This window comes from Pelobates fuscus, chromosome 3 (genome assembly GCF_036172605.1).
Source record: "Pelobates fuscus isolate aPelFus1 chromosome 3, aPelFus1.pri, whole genome shotgun sequence".
NCBI lineage: Eukaryota > Metazoa > Chordata > Amphibia > Anura > Pelobatidae > Pelobates > Pelobates fuscus.
In genome coordinates, this window is record NC_086319.1 from 98,810,542 (window position 1) to 98,819,344 (window position 8,803).

Below are 8,803 nucleotides of genomic sequence, written 5' to 3' on the forward strand. Positions count from 1 at the left end.
TAGTACATCAGCACAAGCGGCAGACTGAGTTAATAACTTTGTCTATTTGTACATGTGTTTATGCAATGCAAATTCTTAATTAAAGCTTTTTTTTAAAGATGTATCATTTACCATAAAATCATTTTAATAATTGCAATGCTTAAAAAGAAAATAATTGGCCGCATGGGTAAAAAGATATAGTATAATCATACTTCACTTAATTCAGGCTTACAACTTGATGCTCACAATAGTGATCATCACATGTGCAGATGGTACCCACCTACCCAAGGTTAATACTGTACCTGCTATACTCCAGTTAGGAGATGCCTTCCTTATTGACTTTTATAGAGAAGATCTTGACTTGCTCTGGCAGTTATGGATTTTGGCTACCTTCTTTGAGGTCTCCCATAGAGTGGTTGTACTCCTACATTCTCGTAGCATGTCTTAGAGTTGGGAGGCCAAATTAGCTTTACCAAATATTTCCTTTTTCCAAAATGGCTCTCAGGCATTTCCAAATATTGAGACAATTTTTTAGATTCAAAATGTTGCTGTTTTCTATCAAAACTGAAATTATCTATTAAAATATATTAGCTTCTTCAATTTCTTCAACCCAAAGCAGTATTATGTCTCCAGATACATTGTAAAAAGTGCAGTGCCCCAAAAAAGAAAGAAGCACATCCCTTTAACTTCTGCAACAGGTACAACTTAATAATCATAGAGTCCACCTCTCGTACTCTCTCATCCAATTCGTAACTGTTGTTCAAATGTATTTCAAATTGTGTAATCCCTCTGTAAAGTTCCAATTTGCCACAAATCGATGTTCTTATTTTTTATTCCAGATCTAACAATGCATATCTTTGGAACAAGCAATCCAGGCAATTGGGAGAGATTTGGGTCAGTGTACAAGAAGTCCTATCTAGGGATCATGCCTTTTATACTTAAATATTTGGATCCCTGAAGGTTTTCCTGGTGTATATATAAGAAGCATCCAAGCAGGGGACCCCTGGATTTTGTTCTGCACTTCCTGCATACACTGTAAGCTTTTCATCAGATATCATGATTGTGTTGTGGGGAAGTGCTACCAATAGAATCCAGTCCTAAATCTCAGAGGCTTGCACAGAAGACTTGTCCTCACAGAAGGTTCCACGCTTATGACCCCATGACCTTCAGGAGTGGTACCTGAACAGTCACTGGGCAGCAACATCCACTCATTCAGCAATCCTGTCTGCTGTCTCTTTGCAGCTTTGCTGCTTCCTAAAACATACACAGACGAGTAAATGACAAAACAAGAGGACACAGCTCCAAGCAAAACACAGTGCAGTCACTGCTAAAAAATATCTAATTTTCAGTACTGATCAAATACACTGTGCAGTTAAACAAATAATAATAACAATTCACACACACTGATTCCAAATTGTCCTAATTTAGGAAACATAACCATACAAAAACTTCTATAATATCTCAACAATATACTACACAATGCACATGTATATGAATAAAAAAAAAATATTTATATATACATACACACATTTAAACACACATATACTTGTAAATATATATGCATATTATACATATATATACATATATATGTATATATATATATTATTATTATTATTATTATATACATATATTTTATGAGTTAACTAGTTACTATTTTTATACACAGTAAGCTATCTGGAAAGGAAAGATATTCTGTTAGTCTTACAAATAAAAAAGAAAATATATACATTGAAAAAAAGGCATTTCATCCAACACTTGGTCACTTACATTTATCCAGAATTTACATTCTTCTCAAGATGATTCTGGTCTCATCATGTAGGAGTCAGAGATGAAAGTAGACTTCCTTTTAAAATAATGCTGTCTTGTCTATATCACTTTGGGTCTGTACTTGTTTGCCATAGATTGCCTGTGTTCGTCTTGTTCCATTGTTTGATTATATTCAGTCCAGTTAGAGAATATGAGTTTCTAGCTCCCTCTAGTGGTTAAAGTCCATGTAGCAAAGTCCCCGGCAAATAATTAATTATGCGTCTCTTAACCTGTACAGTGCAGAAATATATGTTTGTATACATGTCTACAGTAATAACTCTAGACTGATAAAACTAAAAACTTCAAATGTAATGGTAATTAAAAGGGATTTTTAGGTCAAATATAAACCCCATGTGTTTAATATATTATAGCTATTAGAGAAATAATCAAAATATCGCATTAAAGTCCAGAAAGGTTAAAATATCAAACTGTTCAATCACTTTTCGTCTTAACATTTTAAATCAATTTGGCAAAACAATGTATTGCTATGCAGGTGAAACTATATGCCCTTTAAAGGAAGACTCCAAGCACTGTAATAATTGCAGCAATCTGCAGTGGTGAAGGTGCGAGAAATATCCTGTAAGTACCGTAGTCAAACTATTTGCTAACAATGTGATTTTGGCTTGACTATTGACCCTGAAGGGTGGTAGGACACCCTTAATCTCTAAAGTGCCCTGTGGTGGAAATGATGCTTACAGGTGTTCCTCTGAAGCAATGTCAAGTCACGGTGGATGTGGCAGGCTCACTTTAAACTTATTGAGTGAGCAGGTAATAAGCTTAAGGTAATATTATCCATACATTCGATCCCCTACAAATGGCATGTATTAGAGAAATAAATTCCTACCTAGTTTTAAAGAATTATCTGTTTTTAACACAAACAAAAAATAAAAAAAGAAACAAAATACACTGTTCAGTCACAACATTAAAACTACCTGCCTAATATTGTGTAGGTCCCCCTCGTGCTGCCAAAACAGCTCTGATGCATTAAGCCATGGACTCCACAATCAGGGCCGGACTGGGAACTAAAAGCAGCCCTTTAAAAAAATTCTATACCAGCCCAATAATGCGTCGCGCCAGCATAGTGTGCAGATATAGAGGGTGAAAAAAATAACTTAAAATTGAAAACTATTACTCCAACGAAAGAACGCATATAGGGCTTCAAAATAAACAAAAGAGCGCCTTTCTTTTAAGTAGACGTACATTTGCATGTAATCAATGTTTCAGTACAAATACTTTGGTCTATTAAGGACATTTTAGTAATGGGACTGATGTAGAATTATTAAAAATCTTTATTGAACCTATATTGAATTGTTGTACTAACTCCATTTTAACCTCACACTGTGACAAATCCTCCATTTTGTCCTCATTACCTGACTTTTCCATTTTAAAACTACAGAATTTCCCAGCACATCTAATACAATGAACAGAGACTGTATTTTCTATAAAGACATGACTAACTCGGGAACTGCTGAATTTCCCTATAACTTGCAACAAAGTATAGCCAAGGCCATGAGAACACTGTAATAATGAAATGTTCTATTCATAAGAGAACCTTGCACCTGACCACAAGACCTGACATCACTGACTGTGTAAAGTGACGCTCAAGCCCCCCTTTCCACCGAGTAAACCTCATGCTAGGGAAGATGGCGCTTGAGCCCTCTGTCCCCACCCGTGTCCAGAACAATACCACCTATCGGTGGGTGGACACTTAGCTAACCACTTAGTTTTTGAGCCAATTAATCATATTGATAGGTGGACACTAACCCAGACACTTAACAATTAATCCAATTAATGATGTTTATTTACTGATATCTTGATAATCAATGATGACGCAAAATGCCTCTTAAAAGGGCCTGCGAGCCCGCTCTTGGGGCACTTGCCAATAAATTTCCTCGAAGTTATTTTAACCTGAACTCCGTGTGTCAGTCTGAATTACTTCAGCGTATATACGCAATTCAATTTTCTATAATTTGGACAGGAACAGATAGACATTTAAACATCTTTGTTTATCGCAAAAAAAAATACCATAACAACTTTGGCGCCCAACGTGGGGCACCGGGCTATGTCTGGCCGGTGAGCCGTCCTAAGGAAGACGCTGTTGGACGGAGGAATCCGGGGGGAAGGAAAGGAGACTGATCACCTCCAGGTACACGGTAGAGACTTCTGCAGAGCCACCGGTATGTTCCGGCCCCTTTGATTGACCCGTCCACGTGTCTGTGACTGCTTCCCGGGAGGACATCAAAGACAGGTAATATCTTGTCCGGTGTCTCGTTACTCACTTGTTTACCTGCATTTAGTCTATCTGTTGCCTGGGTGTGTTTGAATTGGCCTGTTTTAGTTAAGTGCCCGGGTTGAGTGTTTATTTGTTTCCCCTTTTGGGATAAAGGGGAGGTGGACCCGTGGTAGTTTGCCTAGGGGTCCTGTGTTTGTCTGTTGCCCCTTTTTGGGATAAAGGGGGGTGGACCCGGGGGATTTGCCTGGAGTCCTGTTGCCTGTTTACTCCTTTTAGGAGCCACGTGGCTGTGGCTGTAGGGAAAAAGGGGGGTTGACCTGTGGAAGTTTTCCTGGGGGTCTTCTTTGCCTGTTTACCTCTTTTAGGAGCCTCGTGGCTGTGGCTGTATGGAAAAAGAGGTGTGTTGGAACTGTGGAAATTGTGTAGACTCATAATTTCCTGTGATCCTTCTTGTGTCACTTTGATAGCCTAGCTAGCCTCATTGTGCACGTAGCTCTATTGCAGAGCGGTGGAACCCTCCAGCTTTGAGCGCTGAGTTGGGGGCACTCCTGATTATTTAATTTGTGGAGAGGGGGATTCAAGCAGGCATTGCTTGTTTCCCAAAGAAAAGAAAATGTTACTTGCGCTTTTTCCTTAATCCCTATGTATATTTAGACAAATGGAGGTCATTTAGTTGCTCCAATGGCCATTGGAGGGATGCCCGCCTGCCAACGTCAAGGCAGACCCCCCCTAAGCGGGTCCTAACACTGACCCTTCAGCCTGCTTCCTTGAGCTTCTGGCAAAGATATCTCTAATGAGACAGAAAGGGGTATTTTTTATATACACCCCTTTACTTATTAACCCTTAATAGGGAACACATGGGATGGGTAGCAGCATTGTAACCAGGCTGTGTGATACAAAGTAAATACAAATACAAAAAGAGAAGTCCTGCACTAAAGCAGCAAGGACTACAACACACATCAGCCCCAACATATAGTAAAAACCAAAGAAAAGAAAATGTTACTTGCGCTTTTTCCTTAATCCCTATGTATATTTAGACAAATGGAGGTCATTTAGTTGCTCCAATGGCCATTGGAGGGATGCCCGCCTGCCAACGTCAAGGCAGACCCCCCCTAAGCGGGTCCTAACACTGACCCTTCAGCCTGCTTCCTTGAGCTTCTGGCAAAGATATCTCTAATGAGACAGAAAGGGGTATTTTTTATATACACCCCTTTACTTATTAACCCTTAATAGGGAACACATGGGATGGGTAGCAGCATTGTAACCAGGCTGTGTGATACAAAGTAAATACAAATACAAAAAGAGAAGTCCTGCGCTAAAGCAGCAAGGACTACAACACACATCAGCCCCAACATATAGTAAAAACCAAAGAAAAGAAAATGTTACTTGCGCTTTTTCCTTAATCCCTATGTATATTTAGACAAATGGAGGTCATTTAGTTGCTCCAATGGCCATTGGAGGGATGCCCGCCTGCCAACGTCAAGGCAGACCCCCCCTAAGCGGGTCCTAACACTGACCCTTCAGCCTGCTTCCTTGAGCTTCTGGCAAAGATATCTCTAATGAGACAGAAAGGGGTTGGTTACAATGCTGCTACCCATCCCATCCCATGTGTTCCCTATTAAGGGTTAATAAGTAAAGGGGTGTATATAAAAAATACCCCTTTCTGTCTCATTAGAGATATCTTTGCCAGAAGCTCAAGGAAGCAGGCTGAAGGGTCAGTGTTAGGACCCGCTTAGGGGGGGTCTGCCTTGACGTTGGCAGGCGGGCATCCCTCCAATGGCCATTGGAGCAACTAAATGACCTCCATTTGTCTAAATATACATAGGGATTAAGGAAAAAGCGCAAGTAACATTTTCTTTTCTTTGGTTTTTACTATATGTTGGGGCTGATGTGTGTTGTAGTCCTTGCTGCTTTAGCGCAGGACTTCTCTTTTTGTATTTGTAATTGCTTGTTTCCCGCACCACGTGGTAGTGAGACTTATGAGTGGGATTCATAGGGGCATTACGGGAGTGAGGATAGAGGTGGCCACGCTTCGTGGACTGCTATAACGAGGGAGGCTATACAGGATTCGGGTCGGAGATGGTTGCTGTTTCCTGTGGCCGCTGGTAGTGAGACTTGAGGAAGTCATTCCCCGAGCGGGGACACTACGAGGTTGAGGGAGGTGACTTACTTTGGTCACACGAGTAAAGGAAAGGAATTACTGTCGATTTTATTTGAACTGTGATGCATGCACTGTATTTCAATTGTATTGTTGTCTTGTTTGTTTAATTAGGAGTCATTCAAACTCCTGTGTCTGTCTCTAAGGATTTCTCCTTACCTTTTTACCTTTTCTACATTTCCTGTATTATTACTCTATCCACTCCTATTTCTCTTGATAGAGAAGTGATTGGTCACACACTTCTCACCTCGTTCCAATCCGTGTCTACCACCCCGGGTAGGCGGATTCAGTGACTAGTCTACGTTTTGGGAAGACGCACTTGAGGGGGACCCACCCTCCTTGAGTGGCAGTCGAGCATTGTAGACGTTCTGGTTCATTTTCCTTTCTTTCCCTATATCTGGGACGCTGGTGTAGGGGAGAGGGGAATATGGGACAGGAATTGAGTAAGCCCAGTAAGGGCTGGCTCGCATGTGATTTAATTGAAGACAGAGAGGGAGAGGAGATGGTTAAAGGTGTTGAAAGAATTGCTAAAGTGTGTAAAATTGCTGTGCCTTCATGTGGTAGATTGCAGCCAGAAAGCTGGCATAGATTACTGACAGAGAAGAAAGGCAAGCTTACAGATAACGATTTATTAAAGACTGCTGAAGCGTGGTACAGAGTAGCGAAGGCTATTCAGCAAGAAGGTTGGGTTGAGGAAGAAATAAATCACAAAGGTGTGAAATTGTTTGTGTATCATAATAACTGTGTTGCTGGGGTATTCCCTCAGCCAGCGCCCCAAAATGGCGCCCAGGGGATGTCTATCCCCAAGGTTCAGTCAGCAATAGGTGATAGCCAGCTGACTATGTTCCCCACTCCCAATACTCCCGATGCCCATCCCGTCACCTCCCCTGTCTGCCCGGTCCTGAATTCTGATGGATCTTTCTTTTCCCCTTCCCCATCTCTAACATTCCCATCATCCTTATCCATCCCCACACTACCTTCTGTACCTAATCCTAACATTTCATCTGCATCCGCCCAACTAATTAACCCCTCCTCCCTTGCTGCTGCTAATCCTACTACACCCGCTCCGGCTCCTCCTTCTACACCCACCTCTACTAATCCCTCTCCGTCCTCTCCCTTACCCGCCACTACCACGGCCCAAATTCCCACCTCCTTCCCTAATCCCCACCCAACTCTCCTGCCCTCCCCAGCCTGGCCATACCCTTTCCCATACCCCATGGCCCTGCCCTATCCAAATTATCCATACCCCCTTCCCCAAGCCACTCCCCAGGTTCCGGTCATGCCCAGTCCGGCACAATCTGCCCCGGATGTGCCCACATCCAACATGGCCGCCACTTCTTCCCTTAACCCCAATGCAGCTTCCTTTCACGCCTCCAATATGGCGGCCCCCAGTCATTCGGCACCCCTGATGCCGGTGCTTCCCGGTGACTACTTATCCCAAGATTACGACCCACTAGCGACTCCCGCATCTGGGACTCCCTCCCATCCCCCGGTTCTGTCACCTCAGGCGGCCCCCTCACGTAGAAGGGCCCAGATCATAGAAATAGAAGAGGAAGAGGATGACAGGGTATCCCAAGACTCATTGGAGGCTGCGGGAGCCTCAGCCCACCGTTCCATCGATGATCCTTTTGGACACAAGGGTCGGGGAGAACGGGCCCCTCCTAAATATGTTGCCTTTAACCCCACTCAAGCTAGTGCTTTAATGAAGTCACTCCCTGACCCAGAAAAGCAGCCTATTTTTACAGAGGGATAGTTCAAATTCAAAAGACATATTCCGCAGCATGGCGTGATTTACTAAGCATTTGTGCTATTAAAGCCGGGGATGCATATTGGCCCAGCATGGCCCGCCACCTCAGTACAGATCTGCTTGTAAGTGATGTTGATTACCCCTCCGGAGTAACTTTTTGCAACCAATTGAAAGACTGGGCTAAGGACAAACTTGCAGATCAAGCTGCTGGCCTTACTGATATTATACAAGATAAAGGAGAATCAGTGGAAAGGTTTCATGCAAGACTGTATCAAATGTTTACAGATTTGGGGTTTGATCTTACTGACAAGATTCATTCACAAATGCTGTCAGGTGCGTTTGTCCAAGGTGTTAGAGACTCCATACGTAAGGGAATCATTGCTGCACGCCCTGAATATAAGGTTGTTCCTCTGGATACTTTACTCTTAGTTGCTAGGGGTCTGGAATCTGCCCAGACCCCCAGAAGACCCAGTTCAGCTCCTCTCATGGTGTCCCGCACCACCCCTGCCCTCAAGGGTGCTAAACCAGAGAATGTAACTTGTTTTAATTGCAAGGCTATAGGACATTATAGAAGTGATTGCCCAGAACCTAGAAGAGAGCCAAGAGAGCACAAAAAGCCGTCCAAGCCTGCCCCGGCCCCTAAGGCCGAGACAACGGTTCCAATAGTTGAGGAACCAGATGAATAGGAAATTGGCAAGCCTGTGTCTGTAACCCCTGTCATGGCAGTGTCTACAGGGGATAAGGGGGGGCCACTTGCTACAGTGACTTTACCCATTGAGGGCCAACCAACCACATTTCTTGTTGACACAGGTGCAGCCCGAAGTGTTCTACGAGAACAAGACCTGCCAGACCCATCTTTTCTGTCAAATATTGATGTCTC

The 8,803-nt window shown here is 42.9% G+C and overlaps 1 protein-coding gene across 1 annotated transcript in view; it reads right to left on the reverse strand.

The window, feature by feature from the left end:
* Positions 1-1,850, reverse strand: part of DRD1 (dopamine receptor D1) — a 41,808-nt gene extending 39,958 nt beyond the window's left edge. Inside the window, exons 1-2 of the mRNA XM_063445237.1 lie at positions 1,747-1,850; positions 282-1,233 (exon numbers count right to left, since the gene is read on the reverse strand). The gene's annotated coding sequence lies outside the window, so the exon portion shown is untranslated. The remainder of the gene's footprint in view (positions 1-281; positions 1,234-1,746) is intronic.
* Between the last annotated feature and the right edge of the window lie 6,953 nt (positions 1,851-8,803).